Source organism: Ahaetulla prasina, chromosome 1 (assembly GCF_028640845.1).
Source record: "Ahaetulla prasina isolate Xishuangbanna chromosome 1, ASM2864084v1, whole genome shotgun sequence".
NCBI lineage: Eukaryota > Metazoa > Chordata > Lepidosauria > Squamata > Colubridae > Ahaetulla > Ahaetulla prasina.
The window spans coordinates 292,885,138-292,907,394 of NC_080539.1; the positions used below are offsets into that span (position 1 = coordinate 292,885,138).

General features: G+C 40.2%; 1 long non-coding RNA gene across 1 annotated transcript in view; it reads left to right on the forward strand.

Annotated features, from left to right (window-relative positions):
- Nucleotides 1-18,077, forward strand: part of LOC131187438 (uncharacterized) — a 59,723-nt gene extending 41,646 nt beyond the window's left edge. Inside the window, exons 4-5 of the long non-coding RNA XR_009152551.1 lie at nt 17,344-17,536; nt 17,971-18,077. This is a non-coding gene — a long non-coding RNA (uncharacterized LOC131187438). The remainder of the gene's footprint in view (nt 1-17,343; nt 17,537-17,970) is intronic.
- The last annotated feature ends 4,180 nt before the right edge of the window (nt 18,078-22,257 follow it).

Consider the following 22,257-nt stretch of genomic DNA (forward strand, 5'->3'; position numbering starts at 1 on the left):
AGATTCCAGTGAAGAACCTGAGATAGTTTCACCCGGGATCTTAATCCTCCACATTATGTTTTAATTTTGTGACTAGTTCTCACTGACTCAGATTTCCTTCTTGAAGCTGCAACTTGACCCACAACCTGTAATTTCTAATATTAATTCAAAAGTCCACATGTGTACCCATTTTAGCCCAACAATGTTAGATCAAATCCTCATAGGTGAAATGCTCTGAAGTCTGCTACTGCTTCACTTCACATGCAGCACATGTGCGAAGCAAAATGGTAAAAAAAAAGTTTAAAAAAAGTTCCAATGATCAGCTGCGCTACAATCAGCTGTGCGGTACGATCGTCTGAACCTTTTAAAAAAACTTTTTTTTAGCATTTTTTTACTTCTGGTTCTGGCAAATTGGTAGTAAAAATGCTTAAAAAATAAAAAAAAAGTTCCGACGATCAGCTGCGCTACAATCAGCTGTGCTGTGTGATTGTCAGAACTTTTTAAAGCATTTTTTACTACCTGTTTGGGCAAACCAGATATATTATTATTTATTTGGAAAAGTTCATTCATGATGAGTTTTGCATAGAGTATAGGCATTGATCCTGATATTAAAAAGTGAGGAATGCAAAGCTTTACTAATATGGACAAAGACCAACAAAGAGATTCTAGAATGTTACTTGTACAATTGCCTCTTTGCCCATACGTGAAATATTTGTGTTTAAAAACTTAGTCAATACTGCTCCAAGATTGTGATAATTTTTGTTATACAGGTAGTCCTTGACTTACAATCATGATTGAGCCTAAAAATTCTGTTGTTTAGTGACACAGTTTTAAGTGAGTTTTTCCCATTTTATGACTTTTCTTGCCACAGCTATTAAGTGAATCACAGCAGTTGTTAAGTTAGTAACATGATTCTTACGTAAATCTGACTTCCCCATTGACTTTCTGTGTCACCAGGTTACAAGAGATGATCACATGACTCGAGACACTGCAACAGTCATAAATATGAAGCTGTGACCAAGCATCCAAAATTTGATCATGTGACCATGGGGATGCTGCAACAGACATACATGAAAAATGGTCATAAGTCACTTTTTTCAGTGCCTTTTTAACTTTGAATGGTCACTAATTAAAGGAATGACAGTAAACCGACGATTACCTGTATTGTCCAAGAGCCTTCTTTCTCCTTCGCTTATTTGGCAAGCTTGATTTATTTTTAGCATCTATCTGAGCTCTTCCCTCATTTGTATGGTTTTTAGTCCTTCATCTCTTAATCCACAAGGGATATTTACCACTTGGTGTCTCTGCTCCAAGCAAACAGCAGAGGTTAACAGCAGAGGTTACCTGAAGTGAGAACTTCAGGTAATTCCATCTCCCGTTCTGTTGGAGATCTGCATAGTCTTCTTCTGCACTCTTGACCTGCTTAATATGATCTTATTGAAGTGGGCACTTGGACTAATATCTTGCTATGTATTAGTTTTCCATAGCCAGGTATAATTTTCAAGGGCAGTTGTTCAAATTAAGAAGAGCTGCAACTGATTTACATGGAAAGAACCCTACAACTAGACACAAGAACAGTTTTTTCTTGGCCATCACTCTGCTAAACAAATAATTCCATCAACACTGTCAGACTATTTACTGAATCTGCACTACTATTAATCGTCTCATACTTCCCATCACCAATCTCTTTCCACTTATGACTGTATGACTATAACTTGTTGCTGGCAATCCTTATGATTTATATTGATATATTGACCATCATTTGTGTTGTAAATGTTGTACCTTGATGAAGGTATCTTTTCTTTTATGTACACTGAGAGCATATGCACCAAGACAAATTCCTTGTGTGTCCAATCACACTTGGCCAATAACATTCTATTCTATTCTATTCTATTCTATTCTATTCTATTCTATTCTATTCTATTCTATTCTATTCTATTCTACTATCTTTAGGCTATAGCAGTATTTTTCTTAAAGCAACTTAAGGATATGTGGGCTTTAACTCTCAGAATTCCTTAGCTATAAACGTAAAGGTAAAAGTTCCCCTCGCACATATGTGCTAGTTGTTCCCGATTCTAGAGGCGGTGCTCATCTCCGTTTCAAAGCCAAAACACTGTTCGAAGATGTCTCTGTGGTCCTGTGGCTGGCATGACTAAATGCCAAAGGTCCACGGAACGCTGTTACTTTCCCACCAAATGTGGTCCCTATTTTTCTACTTTTTGCATTTTTTACATGCTTTTGAACTGCTAGGTTGGCAGAATTATAAATTAATTATAAATTATAATTATAAATTAATTTTAATTATATTAATTACTCTTAATTAATTAATATAGTTATATTAATTATAAATTATATTATTTTATTATTTATTATTTATATATTATTTATTATAAATTATAATTATAAATTAATTATAAATGATAAAAGAATAAAAAAATCCTTAGCTAGTATGATGGTATTTCACAGTTACACTACTTTTGTACAAGCTGCTTTTCTAGTTTCTTTTAAAGTGTAATTCAAGGTGCTAATTATTACCTTTAAAGCCCTAATGGCATGGGGCCAGGTTATCAGTGGGGCAGCCTCCCCTAAGGTATTTAGCTGTTCTACCGTATCAGATAGGTCCCTTCCCTTGAATGACATATCTTGCAGTACTTTGAAAGCATGACATCTCCATGATGGCCCCTGCCTTGTGGAACATCTTCCTTATTGAGGTCTGAAGAGATGGTTCTTTTCCCAAGCATTGAGTTACTGGATAGCTAGTAACTATAAAAGTAGATGTATGAGGAGTGCACTAGGAGTTGTATTTTTGATTGGGGTTTATTGGTTTTTTTTTAAAAAAAAATAAGGGCATAAAGTTGCCCTGTGGTAAAATGAATAAATTTAATAAATAAATACAATAAAGTTTATGGGCAGCCATATATTCAGGGGTGGGCTTCAAAAATTTTAGCAAGGGGTTCTCTGCCTGGTTGCTGGGTGGGCATGGCCATGGTGGGTGTGGTCTAGTCGGCCTCTTGCACCATGGGGAAAGGGGGCGTTTTGGCCCTCCCCGGGCTCCGGAGGCTTTCCTTGAACGGGCCCATTTCCGGGCTTCCTGATCTTCCGGTAGGCCTATTTTTTGCCCTCCCTGATCCTCCATGTGTGCCCTGCACTTACCTGCATCCAAAACGGGCTGCGGGGGGACTCCTGGGAGGGGCAGGGTTGGGTGGGCGGGGTCAGCCAGCAGTGGGATTTGGGGGTTCTCCGAATTGCACAGAATCTTAGCTAGAGGTTCTCTCAAACCCCCAGCAGCCCACCTGCATATATTTCCTTTAAACGAATAAACTCAATATAGATAGTTATCGACTCATGACCACAATTGAGCCCAAAATTTCTGTTGCTAAGTGAGACATTTGTTAATGGTAATAGCAATCACACTTAGACTTATATACTGCTTCACAGTGCTTTTTAAAGCCCTCTAAGTGATTTACAGAGTCGGCATACTGCCCCCTACAATCTGCATCCTTTAAGTGACTTTTGACCTATTTTATGACCTTTCTTGCCAGAGTCGTTAAGTGAATCACTGCATTGTTAAGGTAGTCGCAGGGTTGTTAAATGAGTTTGACTTCCCCATTGAATTTTCTTGTCAGAAGGTTGCAAAACATGATCACATGACCCCCGGATACTGCAATAGTCATAAATATGAACCAATTTCCAAGTGCCTGAATTTTGATCATGGGACCATGTGACCATAGGGATGCTGCAATTTTTGTAATTTTGAGAAATGGTCATAAGTCCCTTTTTTTAGTTCTGTTGTAACTTTGAATGGTCATTAAATGAACTGTTGTAAGTTGAGGACTACCTGTATATTATTTATCACCTATAGGGCATAGGGCCAGATTATTTGCCTGTCTCTTCATGTCCTGAACTGGCAAAGTTGGCAATTTCCATCTATTAGTGTCATCTTGTGGGACATGGGAATTGTGTTCTCTCTGTTGCTTTATCTGCCCTGTGGAAACTTCTCTCCAAGAGGTCCACATGGCCCTGACCATGATAGTCTTTTGCAAAGACCTGGATGTCCCCATAGTGTTGTGGTCCGCCAGCAGCCTGCACCGCTGGCAGTGGAGTCGGACAGTGAGGAGGCTGGGAAGGAACATGAGCCAGTCCTGGAGTCAGAGGAAGGCCCAGACGAGAGCTTTGCATCAGAGGCAGAGATGGGGCCAGGGCCATCTGGGACTGCAGGAACTGCGCGGAATCTGGAGCCTCCAGAGTCGGACACCAGAGAGGCAGAGGAACAGGAGCAGCCTGTTCCTAGTGCGCACATGCGCAGAGCTGCCAGAAGGCAAGAACAGTTAAAACAAAAGGGACGACTTGGGAGTAAGGCCTGGAGATGATTGGCCCCTCCCATAAAGCTTAAAAGAGGAGCCAAAGCACGTGGGTTCTTTTCAGGAAAGCTACGTTGTTAGTTAGTTTGATTCTGGACTCCATGTGACTTTGCCAAGTAGGTCTTTGGCAGTGTGTCAATGGAGATAAAGGTTGGTGATTATCCCAAAGGACTTCTCCCAAAATACTTTTTGCAACTAATTGGGACTCAGCTGTGAATGAAAGTAATCCACAGATGTTGCAATAAAAGAGGTTTTTGGGACTACTGCTGTATTTTAATGACTCAGGAAGCCAAGGTCACAACACATAGGCATTTGGACTGGGAGGTGATGTGTGCTGGTTAGTTGAGTTACTGTTTTAGTGATTCAAAATGGAATAATGTTTTGACTCCTGGCATGTGATATATTACTGTTTTCAGAATTACTGATTTTTAAGTTGCTCTGTTGCTTTGGTTATAACCCTCTGTATGCTTGCCTAGGATTGCCTTGTTTGACAGACAATTATTTTTTTATTTTTTTTTGTTTACATTTATACCCCGCCCTTCTCCGAAGACTCAGGGCGGCTTACAGTGTATAAGGCAATAGTCTCATTCTATTTGTATATTTTTACAAAGTCAACTTATTGCCCCCCCAACAATCTGGGTCCTCATTTTTATAAATTTTTTATAAATCATGTCAGTAAATGAATCACTTAATTTGTTCTGCTCCAATGTGTTCAGTCTCAAGGATGAGGCTAGTCACTGGTGCTGGAAACTTAAATTTACTATTTGAAAAAAACAGTAATGTAGCGCTCTCTCATCTGTTTGTCTGTCTGTCTGTTTGTCTGAACCTATTTTTCTCAGGTTCTGGAACTCATTACTTTGTCCTTCATTGTTTCCATTCATTAAAAACTGCTACAGTGCAGTGGCTTGGAAACTGAGCTCAGAAGCAAGAAATCCTAACTTGAAATTCCTCTCTGATGGGGAAGTTCTAATCTCTCACTCTAAGCCCTACCTTCTTTTTTTTAATGGGGATAGCAAGCTTATATCTTACAAGAGATGTTGAGACTCTAGAAAGAGTGCAGAGAAGAGCAACAAAGATGATTAGGGGACTGGAGGCTAAAACATATACAGAACAGTTGCTAGAATTGGTTATGTCTACTTTAATGAAAAGAAAGACTAGAGGTGACATGATAGCAGTGTTCCAATATCTCAGGGGTTGCCACAAAGAAGTGGGAGTCAAGCTATTCTCCAAAGCACCTGAAGGGCAGGAAAAAGAAGCAATGGATGGAAACTGAACAAGGAGAGGTGCAACTTAGAACTAAGGAGAAATTTCCTGACAGTTATAACAATTAATCAGTGGAGCAACTTGCCGTTGTGAATCCTCCAATACCGGACATTTTAAGAAGAGATTGGACAACCATTTGTCTGAAATGGTATAGGGTTTCCTACCTAAGCAGGGGGTTGGACTAGAAGACTGCCAAGATCCCTTCCAATTCTGTTATTCTTCTATGAAGAGTATCAGAAAAATTAAATGATGTATTGTGATGTTTAAGGAGTGTTTTGCACATGTGAAAGCACTTTTATTATTAAGGATTCAAGGAACCGGGATGACTTTCCCCCCACCAAAACTGGAAGATGTGGCTTGCCCACATTACTATGACTGGTCCCATTGCTGTATCACAGATATCGGAGATGATTGGCAGAGATTGTGCTGTTGGGTGGATTTTGAGACAGATGAGCTTTTAGCCCCTGCTAAATCTGCCAAACCCCTGAAGAAATTCCAGTTCACAGGAATAACATGACTGAGATAGTGCTTTCCAAAGTTCATCGCTTTTAGTGGCATGTACTTTTCCATGTCGAAGCTCCCTCATTAGAAAAGCAAGAGCTTGGTAATAAGTGATGATTGCTCGATTTATTTTGACAGGGAAAAGTAAAAAGGGAAAATTGACATTGGTGGATTTATGCTGACAGTCCCAATTAATCTTAATTCCGGCAATGAAGGTGATAAGTGGCTACAATGGAAAAGGTTTGTTCTGATTTGCTGCTGCCCAAGGAAAAAAAATCATTTAGTTGCACCATTGAAACAGAAGCAAAGCAAAAATTAAAAAGTGGAATTAGAAAAGTCCCATGTCTAAATATTAGGAGTCCAGACAAAGGCAAAGTAAGAGCCAAAAATACAATTGTCCTGGAAATACAATGTTGGTATATTGTACAATACAATTGGAATCAAGAGGGTATGTAGAGTTGTGATAAGAGTAAGAATGCCATTAGTGTGCTCATGAATCAGGATGGTTGATATATCAGCCATGAGCACTTATTGAGTAAATCACTAACTCTTGGATGAACCAGTCTCAATGTAACTTAAAAGTAACTTAAAAAGGAAATATTATGGAGATGAAATACTAAGGATTAACATTGATTTAGAAATACCAAGTAAATGAAACACATTGACAAAATTCATGCCTCTTACTTTGGACAGCTCTTCCTATTCATATTTAAGAAAATGTCCTGAATTCTAGCATATGGGATCTTTCTTGAAGATGAATTACATGATACATCCATGTTGTTTTCTTAGCAAGAATAAAGAAGTAGCATGTGATTGACTTCCTCCAGGGTGTTCCCAGTCTAGCCTACAGTTTCCTGATGGTCTCCCATCCAAGTCTGATCTAACCAGGTCTGATCCTATTTAGCTTTTCGAGGTCAGCCAAGGAAAGTTGGCTAGATGTTGCCACTTAACTGAGCCAAGAAAAGTACATGGTTTGTTTAATAGTTCTCTCTCCTCCCTTCTGTTGCAACAAACATATCCTGATTAAAGTGTTTTCTTTTTTATTTCCAAAATCCACATTGCTACTTGTTTTGATTTTATCTGTGCTTGGATTGAAGGCTTTAATCTCTACCTTGAAATTGCATACAGCAATGCATACAGCAATCAGCTGAAATTGCATACAGCAATGCATACAGCAATGCATACAGCAATCAGCTATAGTTTCTCCTGTTACATTTTCTAGAAGATTCCAAAACATTCTAGAAAAGATATATATCCCAGTGTATGAAAAGTCAAGATAGTGCCACATTAAAACCAAAAAGAAAGAATATGACTTCAATCATATCCACTATTACTTTTCTGAGGCATCCTCTTTTATAGCGAGGCCACTGTTTGGAGCATACATACATACTACGTTGTCAGAATTCCCAATAATTATTTATATTTTTTCTTTATATCAAATTCATATGGAGTTTATTTGCTGCTTTAGACAATAAGCAATTTTGACCATATATGTTTAACTTACTACATCTTTTCAGTCACTTTATAATTTACTGCGCTTTCTTTTAGCTTTTCTATTCTGATCTAGTACTTTACAAGCGTTTAGATTTTCCTTTAAATGCATCACCATTGCCTGTTCTTATTACTAATATCTCATACAGAAATTAGTACCTTGTGTGACCATGCAGTTTTTAAAACTACCATCTTTAGTATCCATGATGTAAAGTGAATGTAAGTCTACAATAATTATGAATAAAAGCCACCATGCACGTTACTAGATGTTTGTGTTCTCACAAGTATATATACGTTCCTGTGCACAAGATAAGTTCTATTCTGACTATTTGTTATTTCTGATGAACTACTCACTTTAGACTGTCTGGTTATCTAGGGATCTCAGCTAACAGTTATCTGTATCCTTTCTGCATTCATGTCCCATCAAAGCAAGACTACAAAATGCATTCATTATGCTTCTCTGCTTGCCAAGGTTTCTACTTTACATTTATTGTTCATTTTTATATGATCTGGAAATAACTTCTAATTCATTCTGAATAGGATATTCATTACCATTAAGCATAATCATAAGTTCTTCTGCGTTAAATATGGTAAAAGTTCCTGTAAATCTGGAATGTAGAAGGCATGATTTGCTTGTAGACTTATCTCCATCAGAAAATTAAATATTTCCCTTTGTTCCATTGTGTCAATTGTTTAAAGAAGGTCTTATCATTTGTTATTTTCCTGGGCTCCAAGATCACTGCACATGGGCACTACAGCCAAGAAATTAAAAGATGCTTGCTCCTGGGGAGGAAAGCTATGGCAAAGTTAGACAGCATACTAAAAAGCAGAGACATCATTCTGCCAACAAAAGTGCATATAGTCTAGGCTATGGTTTTCCCAGTTGAAATGTATGGCTGTGAAAGTTGGACCATAAGGAAGGTTGAGTGTCAAAGAATTGAGGCCTTTGAACTATGGTGCTGGAGAAGACACCTGCGAGTTTCCTTGGAATGCAAGGCAATCAAACCGATCAGTCCTAGAGGAGATCAAGAAGACCAGATCCTGAAGATGAAATTGAAATACTTTGGCCACTTAATGAGAAGGAAGGACTCACTGGAGAAGGGCCTAATGCTTGGAAAGATTGAGGGCAAAAGAAGAAGGGGATGGCAGAGAATGAGGTGGCTGGATGGAGTCACTGAAGCAGTCGGAGTGAACTTAAATGGTCTCTGAGGGATGGTAGAGGACAGGAAGGCCTGGAGGAATGTTGTCCATGGGGTTGTGATGGATCAGACATGACTTTGCGACTAACAACAACAACATCATTTGATATAAGAAACAAACACTATCCTTATGACTAGTCTTTCTGGGTGACTTAAAATATTCCTCTCCACTCATTAATTATTTCACTGGTTTTGCTTTATTCTTGTGTTTATGTACTTGGGATTGTCTCTAACCTTTCCATTTGCCAAATAGAATAAGGCAAAAGAACTCCCTGCAGATTTACTCTGCTAGTCATTGCTGACTTTAGGGGTAATGCTCATCTCTGTGTCAAGGCCGTTTAGCCAGCAAAGACATTTCTGTAGTCATGTTTAAATGTAAAGAAATTTAAATTTAAAGAAAACCAAATAAAATGTTCATGTTTCTCATCCCTGAAAGAGGACTGTGAAATGATTGTATGAAAGAGGATGGTGCCTCTGAACATGCCTAAAGCATATCATGGGTCATTCCCACATTAAATCACTTGAACTTGCTTCAAAATAAGGGTGATAAAGTTGATGAAGATTCTCAGTCATCCCGATAGAGTTTTCTGAAAGTTGAGTTCAGTTGCCATGACTCAATTTCCAGACAATGGTGATAAAGATTACAGTTTTTCTCCACATTGAAGCTGACGTAGGACATGGTTGAGTTAACATTGAAAAGACTATTATTCTAATACACAAAATTCCAACTGAAGCCCATTTAATTCTCAGACTGGGAATGAAATGAGACAATTATTTATTTTATTTTATTTCTTTATTTTTATTTCATCTGTATTATTTTTATAAATAACTCAAGGTGGCTAACATATCTAATACTCCTTCTTCCTCTTACTTTCCCCACAACAATAATCCTGTGAGGTGAGCTGAGCTGAAAGAGAGTGCCTGGGCCAAGATCACCCAGATGGATTTTATGGCTAAGGTGGAGCTAAAACTCACAGATTTGTTTTTCAGGTCCTGTTAGGGAAAGGTTCTTTTATGAGCATTTGAAAAGGAAGTTCAGGAAAGGCTAGAGTGAGTTTTCTCATGATTCTCTTGAGATTCAAGTTTGTGAAATGGGACTAGCAAAATGACCTCATAGTGTAAGCTACTTATTTTTATCCACTCCAGCATGAATTCATGTCTAGTGAGTTAACCTGATGAAAACAGTTTAGAGGAACACAAGGCAGCCATTATCACCAAGAAGATAAAGAAGAGGAAATCAAACCTGAACTTCACTAATTAACTAACTACTGTGGAAGAAAATACAACTTAGAATGGAACCATTAGAAATCCCCATTATGAACACAAAATTATTTTCTCCTGTGAAATTAAATAAATCTTTTTATCCTCTCATACATGCAATTTCTGTAAAATATACCAAGTAGAAGGCAGCATCAAAACACCATACTCTGAAAAAACTCTGTTTATTTCAAAAATATTTTTTAAAATCAATGTTACTTTTCAACTGTTTATATCATTTGAAATTAATGTGACATAAGCAAACCAGCATGGTGCAGTTCGGCCTGTTTACTGAAAGAAAGAACCAAAGAGAAGACTAAACCAAACATAAAAGTACATAGAAATGTGAAGAAAGAACAAGGCAGTCACATAAACTTATGCATTATGTGACCACACATGTCAAACTTATATTGAAATGGCTTCATTGGTAAATGGAAAATCAAAGCTACACTCAATGCTCAGATTTGCAGCCTTATGCAAAAAAAACCCCTCTGATTTGTTGGAAAATATGATCCTGTCTAGCATCAGAGTTTTTGGAACATTTTCATATGAGGGTTTTGAATAGTTGGGTCTGGCCACTGAATTCATGAAAGATCCATTCTGCCCTGACACTGGAAGCTTTCAAAAATTAGCAGAACTAATCTCATAGACAAGTGTTGGAGGTGAACCTCTTGATAGAGCAAAGTGGAAACCTGACTAAAGCACAATACTGAAAATGTCTTGATGAAAGGGAATATCTGGTTTTGCGAATAACTGCTGCCAAACTGTTTTCCATGTCTGGCGCTGGTGGGCTGTTCAAGCCAACTTTTTAAAAATTTTCCCCACTGCTGGCTGAAAACCAAGAAACTATACCACTTACAAGAAAAGCTATGCCAGAACTCTAAACATTAATGAAAGATGTATATACATTTTTATTCTGAAGAGTGACATAATGTTTATAGAAAGGTACTTGTTTAGTGTCCTTCCCACAGACTGAAACAGTGGCTCCACATCATTATAACATTGGGAAACAGAGTGCTGATGGAATATATATTTATTAACCACATACTAGAGTGTGATATAGGAGAATTGTTCTGAGGTTTTGCAAAATCAGCTTAAGACTTTGCCCATTACTCACTCACTTGTACAGTTACTGAATATATTAATATATCAGCCTTGAAAGGTTGCAGGTTGGCCTATTCTAGGAGTTTTGGGAGGAGAAAATAGAATAGAATAGAATTTTTTATTGGCCAAGTGTGATTGGACACACAAGGAATTTGTCTTGGTGCATATGCTCTCAGTGTACATAAAAGAAAAGATACCTTCATCAAGAATCATAAGGTACAACATTTAATGATAGTCATAGGGTACAAATAAGCAATCAGGAAACGATCAATATCAATATAAATTGTAAGGATACAAGCAACAAAGTTACAGTCATACAGTCATAAGTGGAAGGAGATGGATGATGGGAATGATGAGAAGATTAATAGTAGTGCAGATTTAGTAAATAGTTTGACAGTGTTGAGGGAATTATTTGTTTAGTAGAGTTATGGCGTTCGGGGAAAAATTGGTTGCTTTTGATACTGATCAACTTCAAAAACACTTTTTCCCCTTCCATTGAATTGTGTCCGATTCTTGGAGATTGCCTGGACAAGTCCATGCAGTTGTTTTGAAAAGGATTTTCAGGATTGGTTTGCCATTGTCTCCTCCCTAGGGCAGAGAGGAAGTGACTAATCCAAGGTCACCCAATTTAAGCTTTCTGCCTAAGGCGGGGCTAGAACTCATAGTCTCCTGGTTTCTAATTTGATTGCCCTAACGATTATACCAAAATGGCTCTCTCATACATCATGTATACTTCACGCTTAATCATATATGTGGAACAGAGATTTACTACTTGGTCTGTTGGGACTGCATATATAAATTCAGCATAGAAATATCTATAACTGCTTCCAAACAGCAACATAAAACCTCACTGAATTGCATTGTATAGACATTGTATATATGCCATAGGTAATGAAAGTCCGTATATCGTCTCTCCAGAAACACTGTAAATCACAAATTATTTTTAGATCACATATCCTTTTCCTATTGCCCCATTCTCACTGGAGAGACAATTGTGTCCTGACAATTTTCTCACTGAAATCTCTGTGAAGGATTGCCAAGGATCTCCATACTATTTTTTAAAAAACAATTATCTCCAACTGACATTATCAACATTACCCTCTCAGAATTCCCTAACAAATTACACTTTGTCATAATAACATTCTTTTATTATTTGGGATAACATCCTGACATGCTGTATAGAATAAAGCAGGGGAATCAAACTCAATTTCACTGAAGGCCACATCAGCGTTGTGTTTGACCTGGGTGGGCTGGGGTGAGCATGGCCAGGGTATGTGTGGCCAGGGTGGGCGTGGCCAGCTCAGCGTCACTCATGTCGGTGGTGCCTGAGTGGCCCAAGTGCTCTGCCAGCAAAAACGTGCTCCTGAGCTCCATTTCTGGCTGCAACGGCTTCCTGCAACCTTCTGCCAGTGAAAACGGAGCTCGTGAGGGCTGCCCTCCCGAGCTCTGTTTTCGCTGGCAGATGCAGTGCAAGCCATTCCTTCACTGGGAATGAAGTTCCCGTTTCAGGGCGGCCCCGTGAGCCAGATTTAAACACCCAGTGGGCTGGATCCAGCCTGCGGGCCTTGAGTTTTACACCCCTGGAATAAAGAAATGGCATGCCATATTAATTCAAAACAAGGAAATTATTATATAAGCAAACATGAATAAACATGCTGATTAGGAAGGAACCTGATGCTATAACCCTTCACTTACTTTCTTATTCAAATGTATTCAAATGAACAGAACAACCTCAAGACCAAACTTTCATAAAAATTTCATGAATCAAGTAATGACTCCACTGGATCTGGAAGTAATACAAAAGAAAACAGAACTATATTTTGGGGAAATTTCCAACTCATGCCTCCACTTTTACCTTTTAGTATTGCTATATATTTTTAGTTTGCTTTAATGTGCGTTTTTTACTAAAAGCTGAGAGTTTTAATAAAAGCAAGACAAAGAACTTCTAGGCCAGGGGTATCAAATTCACATCATCACGGTGGTATCATGTGACGTATCACTACTTTCTCCCCCCCCTCGCTAAACTGGGTGTGGGCATGGCCAGCCCGTGATGCATCCAGCTTGCAGGCTGTGAGTTTGACATCTGTGTTCTAGGCTAAGCCAGCAAAGAGATTGTAATGTATTTGAATTTTAGGAGGGAAATTTGGGCAGGAAAATGCACATTGCTGATTGGCTGATGCCTCAGCCAAAATACTATTTAAAGAGGGGTTTTTGCCTGTTGGCTTTTGCTGGGATCACAATAAACCAAAGAGCTGTTGTCACTTGTATCGTCTCCTGCCTCTTCATTGCCTGAACTTAACATTGACGACGAAGGTGGGATATTGAAGGCAGTGAGACTAGGAAAAGAGCTGAAGGAGCAATGTAATTTCAAACCCAGAAAGTATCAAGGGCGGATACATAGCGATATCTAGCTATACACCGCCAGCACCATTCAACCCAGCCAAGGAGAAATGGGGGTCGTACATGGCTCGTTTCGAGTGTTTCCTCGAAGCTAACAAACTGCAAAGAGTATTGGATAATCGGAAGTGCGCTTACTTCCTGAGCCACTGTGGGCCAGAAGTCTTCGATACCGCCGAATCGCTGTTGGAACCAACGCTGGTACAGTCGGTGCCATGGCAAACGCTACAGATGACGCTACGAGCACACTACACGCCGGTGCCATCGAAGTTTGTACAACGGTTCGAGTTGAGAGCGAATCGATAAGCATGTACATGGCCGCATTAAGGAAAGCCGCAAACCACTGTGAGTATAGAGACTTGGAGGACTCTTTATTAGAACAACTCATTTGTGGGGTCAGGGACATCCGACTACAGAGGTGGCTGCTGTCGAAAAGCAACCTAACCCTGGCGATAGCCCTGGATGAGGCCAGGGCACACGAGATGTCCACCAAGCGGTGGAAACCTTACAAAAGCCGAACACGTCAAATGCCGCGGCGAAAGCAACGCCAGTCCACAGCGAAGAAATCCAGGCCGAATCAGACGGTGAAGAAGAGGAAGAGGTTTTCCACACCAGGAGGCCGGAGAGAGGCGACCGGGATGAGTGCATGAGTTGTGGAGGCCAACATCAATGACAGAATTGCAGGTTCAAAGATGCAATTTGTCGGCGGTATGAAAAGAAAGGACACATAGCTCAGGCCTGCCGAGCCTCTCAACCCTCCCGCCCAAAATTCAAACCGGCCAATCAACAGGGCGCCGGATCCGCGAAGCGGCCAGGGATTGGTCAGTTCAAAAAAGGTGCGAAGTTGAATCAGACCACTGTGAGAGTAGGCCACGCATCGACACGGCTAGAAAAGAAAATATTCACCAAGACATACATCGAAGGAGTGCAGTGTAAAATGGAGGTGGATACCGGCTCATCAATCACAATTATGTCTTGGGACACAATCGCAAGGGACCTGCCAGACGTCGCGAAATGCCAGCTGCCACCCCAAAAGCTGAGAGTGCAAGACTACCAGGGGAACCGAATCCCTGTTTAAGGAGTCACGTCTGTCAGAGTGAAATATGGACAATTCAAGAAAACCCTGCCAATCACCATCGTAGATGGAAACCTGCCCAGTTTGCTAGGTCTGGACTGGTTCAGAGCCTTGGGCATGGAAGTAACTGGGGTTCACAGAAGCAGAGTCAACCTGAAGGACAAATTGTTGAGAGAATTCGAGGATGTTTTCCAAGACTGCTTGGGCAAGTACGTGGGGACCCCCATTTCATTCAATTTGGACCCCCAGGTGGCTCCCATTAGATTAAAAGCCAGGAGGGTCCTGTTCGCCCTCAAACCCAAGATTGACAGGGAACTAGACAAATTAGTAAGCCAGGGAATACTAGTCCCCGTCGACCATGCAAAATGGGAGACACCAATAGTGACCCCAGTCAAACCGGATGGATCACTCCATATTTGTGCTGACTATAAGGCAACGCTTAACAAAGCATTGCAAAAGAGTGCTTACCCCGTTCCCGTAGTGCAACATTTGTTGCACTCATTAGGACAGGGACAGGTTTTTGCCAAACTCGATCTGGCTCAAGCCTACCAACAATTACCAGTTGACGACGAAACGGCCGAAGCGCAGACGATTGTCACACATAGGGGTGCTTTTAAATGCACTCGACTTCAGTTCGGAGTTAGTGTAGCCCCCGGGTTATTCCAAAACCTAATGGAACGACTCCTACAAGGTCTACCGGGAGTAGTTCCATATTTCGACGATGTACTGGTATCAGCAGAAAACTTGGAAGAATTAGGGGTCAAATTGCGGAAGGTTTGGGACATTTTCAGGTCTGCCGGGCTTAAGGTTAAACTCAACAAATGCCAGATAGGAGTTGAATCTGTAGAATTCTTGGGTTACCGGATAGATAAAGAAGGCATCCACCCAACTGAGAGCAAAGTGCGAGCCATTAGAAAGGCTCCAACCCCAAAAAACAAAACAGAATTACAAGCATTTTTGGGGCTTGTAAACTTCTATGCAGCATTTTTTAAAAATAAGGCAATGGTAGCCAAACCGCTACATAAACTGCTAGTGAAAAAATCTGTTTGGACTTGGGACAGGGTTGAGGCTAAGGCATTTGAAGGCGTTAAGAATCTCTTGTCCAGCGATAGCCTTCTAATTCAGTACAATGGGATGTTGCCACTAGTATTAGTTTGTGATTCATCACCCTATGGGGTAGAGGCTGTCCTCAGCCACAGGTTACCGAATGGTTCAGAAGCCCCTATCGCATATTTTTCCCGCACGATGTCTGCAGCGGAAAGGAACTATAGCCAACTAGACTGGGAAGCCCTGGCTATAGTTTCTGGGGTTAAAAAATTCCACGAGTACCTGTTTGGGCAGCAATTTGAAATAGTCACAGACCACAGACCTTTATTGGGACTCTTGGCGGGGGACCGTCCAACACCGGTTGCATTATCACCCAGGCTGACCCGTTGGACTATTTTCCTGGCAGCATATTCGTATAAACTGTCTCACCGACCGGGCAAGGATTTGGGACATGCGGATGCTTTAAGTAGATGCCCGTTGCCAGAGTCTATTGAAGACCCGATCCCAGGGACGCTCGTCTTGTTAATTGACTCTTTGGACTCTGGCCCAGTCACATCTACGGAAGTGACTAGGGCATCTTACAAAGACATTGTCGTAAGAACTGTGATCGGTTGGGTGCAGAGGGGATGGCCCACTGCACTGGGGGATCGTTTCAAAGAATTTACAAAAAAGTGTTTGGAACTGTCGGTACAAGGGGGTTGTCTATTATGGGGGAATAGAGTGGTTATTCTGGAGAAATTAAGAGGGCATGTGTTGGAACTATTGCATGTGGGCCACCCGGGGATTGTAAGGATGAAAAGCCTAACGAGAAGTTACGTGTGGTGGCCACAAATGGATAAAGACATTAGCGACCGGGTAGGGAAATGCCAAGCATGTCAAGAATCAAGGCCACTACCCCCAACAGCTCCCTTAAGGGATTGGGAGAAACCCCAGGGTCCTTGGTCCAGGATCCACATAGATTTTGCCGGGCCGTTCCATGGGCAGACCTTCTTAATTGTGGTAGATGCCTACTCGAAGTGGTTAGAAATTTTACTCATGAAAACCACAACAGCGGAAGCTGTAATCACAGTATTGAGACATCTATTTGTGACACACGGGTTGCCCGACACTCTAGTGTCCGATAATGGCCCACAATTCACAGCCACCCAGTTTGAGGGGTACTTGGCAGAAGAGGGCATCCGACATGTCCTCTCGGCGCCTTTCCACCCGGCGACGAACAGACTTGCAGAACGTTTCGTATGCAGTGCCAAGGAAGCGCTATCTAGAATTAGCCCAGGAGATTGGCAATCCAAAATTGATACCTTCCTGGCAGTCCAACATAGAACTCCCTGTGTGACCACCGGCCGCAGCCCATCGGAGTTATTAATGGGTAGAAGACTCTGGTGCCCCCTAGATCGGTTAAACCCAACATACTCCCCTGATGGGTACCAAAGCACAAAGGGAACCAGAACAATGACAACAGGTGACCCGGTATGGGCACATAACTATAGTGAGGGCCCAGCGTGGCTAAAGGGAACAATTGTAGGAGTGACGGGCCCAAAGTCATACATAGTGGACATGGGGGATGGCCGAGTGTGGAGACGCCACATAGATCAATTACAAAAAAGAATACAAAACAATCCAGAAACCAAACAGCCAGACCCTGACTACCCAATATTTGAACCAACAGCTAACTCAACCCCGAGGCGATCGGAGGACTTAGCTGAGTCTGAAGAAGTCCAGCGACGCCAACCGGCTCCTCCAGAGGACAGCAGGGACGACTCTGCCAATAATCCAGGGCCGGATGGCCCAGAGGAGGAGCTGGGAGGAACAAACAGTCCCTCCGACCAGCTCGACTCACTCCCAAGGAATGAATTGCACAGGTCAGAAAGAGTTAGGAGACACCCTGTCTACCTGCGTGACTACGTGGAAAAATAACATGCAAATGTTATGCAAAAAACTATGTAAATATGGTACAATGTGTTCTGGGAGGGGAGGAGTGTAATGTATTTGAATTTTAGGAGGGAAATCTGGGCGGGAAAATGCACGTTGTTGATTGGCTGATGCCTCAGCCAAAATACTATTTAAAGAGGGGTTTTTTCCTGTTGGCTTTTGCTGGGACCACAATAAACCAAAGTGCTGTTGTCACTTGTATCGTCTCCTGCCTCTTCATTGCCCGAACTTAACAGAGATAGGACAGTAACTAATAAAATAGTCTTATCTCCTCCTACCCACCCTGGTGTCCTTTGTTTTATGAAATTTCATGTGCAGAGGATCAATCATACATCACTTTGTTCTTGTTTATGTCCTTCTGCAGGTTATGAAAAGGGGATGAAAATGAACCTCCAAGCCCTCTTCATAGTCATCCTTCTCCACTGACAGTAGAAATGCACCATTGACAGTAGAAATGAAAGGAATGGAAAGGCTACAAAAAGAATACAAAACAATCCACAAACCAAACAGCCAGACCCTGACTACCCAATATTTGAACCAACAGCTAACTCAACCCCGAGGCGATCGGAGGACTTAGCTGAGTCTGAAGAAGTCCAGCGACGCCAACCGGCTCCTCCAGAGGACAGCAGGGACGACTCTGCCAATAATCCAGGGCCGGATGGCCCAGAGGAGGAGCTGGGAGGAACAAACAGTCCCTCCGACCAGCTCGACTCACTCCCAAGGAATGAATTGCACAGGTCAGAAAGAGTTAGGAGACACCCTGTCTACCTGCGTGACTACGTGGAAAAATAACATGCAAATGTTATGCAAAAAACTATGTAAATATGGTACAATGTGTTCTGGGAGGGGAGGAGTGTAATGTATTTGAATTTTAGGAGGGAAATTTGGGCGGGAAAATGCACGTTGCTGATTGGCTGATGCCTCAGCCAAAATACTATTTAAAGAGGGGTTTTTGCCTGTTGGCTTTTGCTGGGATCACAATAAACCAAAGAGTTATTGTCACTTGTATCGTCTCCTGCCTCTTCATTGCCCGAACTTAACAGAGATAGGACAGTAACTAATAAAATAGTCTTATCTCCTCCTACCCACCCTGGTGTCCTTTGTTTTATGAAATTTCATGTGCAGAGGATCAATCATACATCACTTTGTTCTTGTTTATGTCCTTCTGCAGGTTATGAAAAGGGGATGAAAATGAACCTCCAAGCCCTCTTCATAGTCATCCTTCTCCACTGACAGTAGAAATGCACCATTGACAGTAGAAATGAAAGGAATGGAAAGGCTACTTAAAAAGAAAGCAGAAGTTTCACCTAATCATAAAAAATATATATCAGATTTCTTAAATTACTGCTTTTATTTAATGTGCTGGGTGAGAACATTTGTGAAATTCCGATTGTAGCAACATGAAAGAATTGTGTGTACTATCTTAATATTACGACCATGAGGAACACATGTTTTTTTATTATGAGTAAAAGGTAATGTCCAAAACACCAGCATCAATTTGACAGTCTACAGTTTACTAGATTTCTCTCTCTCTCTCTCTCTCTCTCTCTCTCTCTCTCTCTCTCTCTCTCTCTCTCTCTCTTTCCCCCTCCCCTCCCCTCCCCTTTCCTCTCTTGCAGTCATCTTCCCTAATTTATCAGAACTTTTCAAAGATAATACTTAAAACTTGGCTTGACTATCAGGTAATTCTTTCAATAACTCACTATATAGTTCATTTTGTCCTACAAATGTTGTATTCCTTCATATAAAGGGATATTTATTTTTATTTATTTATTTATTTATTTATTTTGTCACAACAGTATATATAAGCATGAAAATAACTATATAATATATAAGCATATATATAATCATAAGTATGTAATAACTATATTAATTGGATATAATGAAAGAAAACAATAGGACAGGAACGGTAGGCATGTTTGTGCTCTTATGCACGCTCCTTACAGACCTCTTAGGAATGGGGTGAGGTCAATAGTAGACAGTTTTTGGTTAAAGCTTTGGGGATTTTGAGAAGAGACCACAGAGACAGGTAGTGTGTTCCAAGTATTAATAACTCTGTTACAGAAGTCATATTTTCTGCAATCAAGATTGAAGCAGTTAATATTAAGTTTAAATCTATTGTTTGCTCTTGTATTGTTGTGATTGAAGCTGAAGTAGTCTTCAACAGGAAGGACATTGCAATAGATGATTCTATGAGTTAAACACAGCTCCTGTCGAACCCAAGATTTCAAGTCTGGTGGCATAAGGTATTTTGTTGTATTCAGGGGAGTGGAGAACTCTTCTTGTAAAATATTTCTGGACACGTTCAATTGTATTGATGTCTGAAATGTGGTATGGGTTCCAGACAGGTGAGCTGTATTCAAGAATTGGTCTAGCAAATGTTTTATAAGCTCTGGTTAGTAGTGTAGTGTTTCTGGAGAAGAAGCTACGTAAGATTAGGTTTACAACTCTTAAAGCCTTTTTTGCGATGTAGTTGCAGTGGACTTTGGCGCTTAGATCATTGGATATGAATGTTTCTTGACCTTATTTCTATTAGTTTCAAACTTCAGTTCTGCTTCTTCATCCTTTGGAGATAAAATAAAAAAAAACATAGATGATTAAGAAAAGCAGAATTACCATCAGTGGGAGAACAATTTATCCACACATTCTAGAGTGGCAAAGGAAAAGGCCAGCTTTGCTCCGTTTTCAAAAAAATTGGTAAAAAAAATCACAAAAAACTAATCTATTTCTTGAAATGAGTTAATATTATCTGACTAGATAAAAGCCATACTCAGTTGTGGAAGTCCTCTAATGTTTGAATACCCAAATTTCAAGATAAATGACTCAGGAAGTATTTCAGATACCAATCTATAGAATCTAAAATGCCACATGGAGCAATAAGCTATGGAATGCACTATAGAAATAAAATCTAATTTGGGTCATGTTAATTTCTGGTGTCCAGTTTGTTCTTGCTGCATATTTTGTAACTTGAAGAGAAAGTAATGACAAACCCAGAATGATGGTCTATCAACCTAATATAAGGAAATTGTTCCAAATTTACCTCACTGTGTTTTCAAATATTCTAAAATGAACTTCGATTTGGTTCTTTAATGATAAACTTTCAGGTTTTGGATATATTTCTCTTTCTTCACTTAGTAATTAGCAAAATAGATGGCATGTAGAAAATGATATGTAACTATAGAATACTTTCCCTCTGGAGACAAAACCACTTCTTAGTGCTCACCACCTTTCAAGGTCTCTCTCTCTCTCTCTCTCTGTCTCTCTGTCTCTCTCTCTCTCTCACACACACACACATCATTCTGTGCAAGGCACATGTCCCAAATGCTTCTAGGCCACCTAAACAAAACTAAATTCACATCATTATATTGATCCATTTTTTGTCTGAATGAATCATATCACTGGGAAAGGTAAACAGGGTAATAGACTAATTGTTCAACACACAAGTAACACATCCTTAAGAAAGCAAGCTGCATTCATACAACACTTTCTCCCCTGTACTGTTATATCAGCTTGTTTTTGACTCCAAATAATGTATTAGAATTCAACACCAGGAAAAACATCAACATTTTGTAAATGTTCATGAAAAGTTGCAATCAGAATAACACGTGGTCTGTTTAATAAATAATTAATAAATAAATGAACTGTGACTGTTAACCCTTCATTCGTGAATGTTTTTAACTTTAGGAGCTGAGAGAAATAGATGATATATTTTAAGGAGACCTAGATCAAAATGAGGTATCCAAGTAATCATAAAAGCAAAGAACCAACAGAAGAATGGTCTTTTAACTACAGTTTTCACCCTTGTAGCAAATGAGAGTAACAAATAGAAAGAAATAATTGGAAGTTTTTTTCAGCAGAAAATATAAAAGCCTGAAGACCTAACATTGTTGGTGGAATGGAACCCCTGAAGCACTTTAGTTGAATCCAGATCAGGGGTGAAATCCAAAATTTTTCCCTACCAGTTCTCTGGACGTGGCTTGTTGGGCATGGCAGGGGAAAGATATTGCAAAATCCCCATTCCCTTTTCACTCCTGGGAGAAGGATATTGCAAAATCTCCATTCCCAACCCATTTTTGGGCCAGCCAGAGGTGGTATTTGCCGGTTCTCCGAATTACTCAAAATTTCCGCTACCAGTTCTCCAGAACCCGTTAGAGCCTGCTGGATTTCACCCCTGAGCCAGATGAAGAAAGAAAAGAGGTCCTGCTGTATGAGCCCATTTATAAGAAAGACCTCTTTGAATATTTTCTTGTAATTTGGTTGTATAATGCAATCAAAAGATCAAATGCACTTACACACAATTAATGTTATTTTAATTTGATAAGGAAACTCTGATAAATTAGATTTACCACATGTGACCATCTCTCTTGCCAGAAAGCTCAGCATGAACCAGAACGTGAATGCAAGATGAACATTTCTGAAGGCCTTCTTTTGCCCCCACTCTCTCTGATTATTTATGGGATTCTTCTGACTTAAATTATGTCCGTGACAATTCAGCTATTAAGTCCTGTCTACTTTTGGAGAATTCATTAATCCCCTAGCAATTTGCCACTGGTAGCTGAGGTTGATAGAATAGGATCAGAATATAAAACTTAAGAGACAGACCTGGAGGCCCCAAAGAACTCTGAATATAATAGGCTTATGGAGAAGTCAG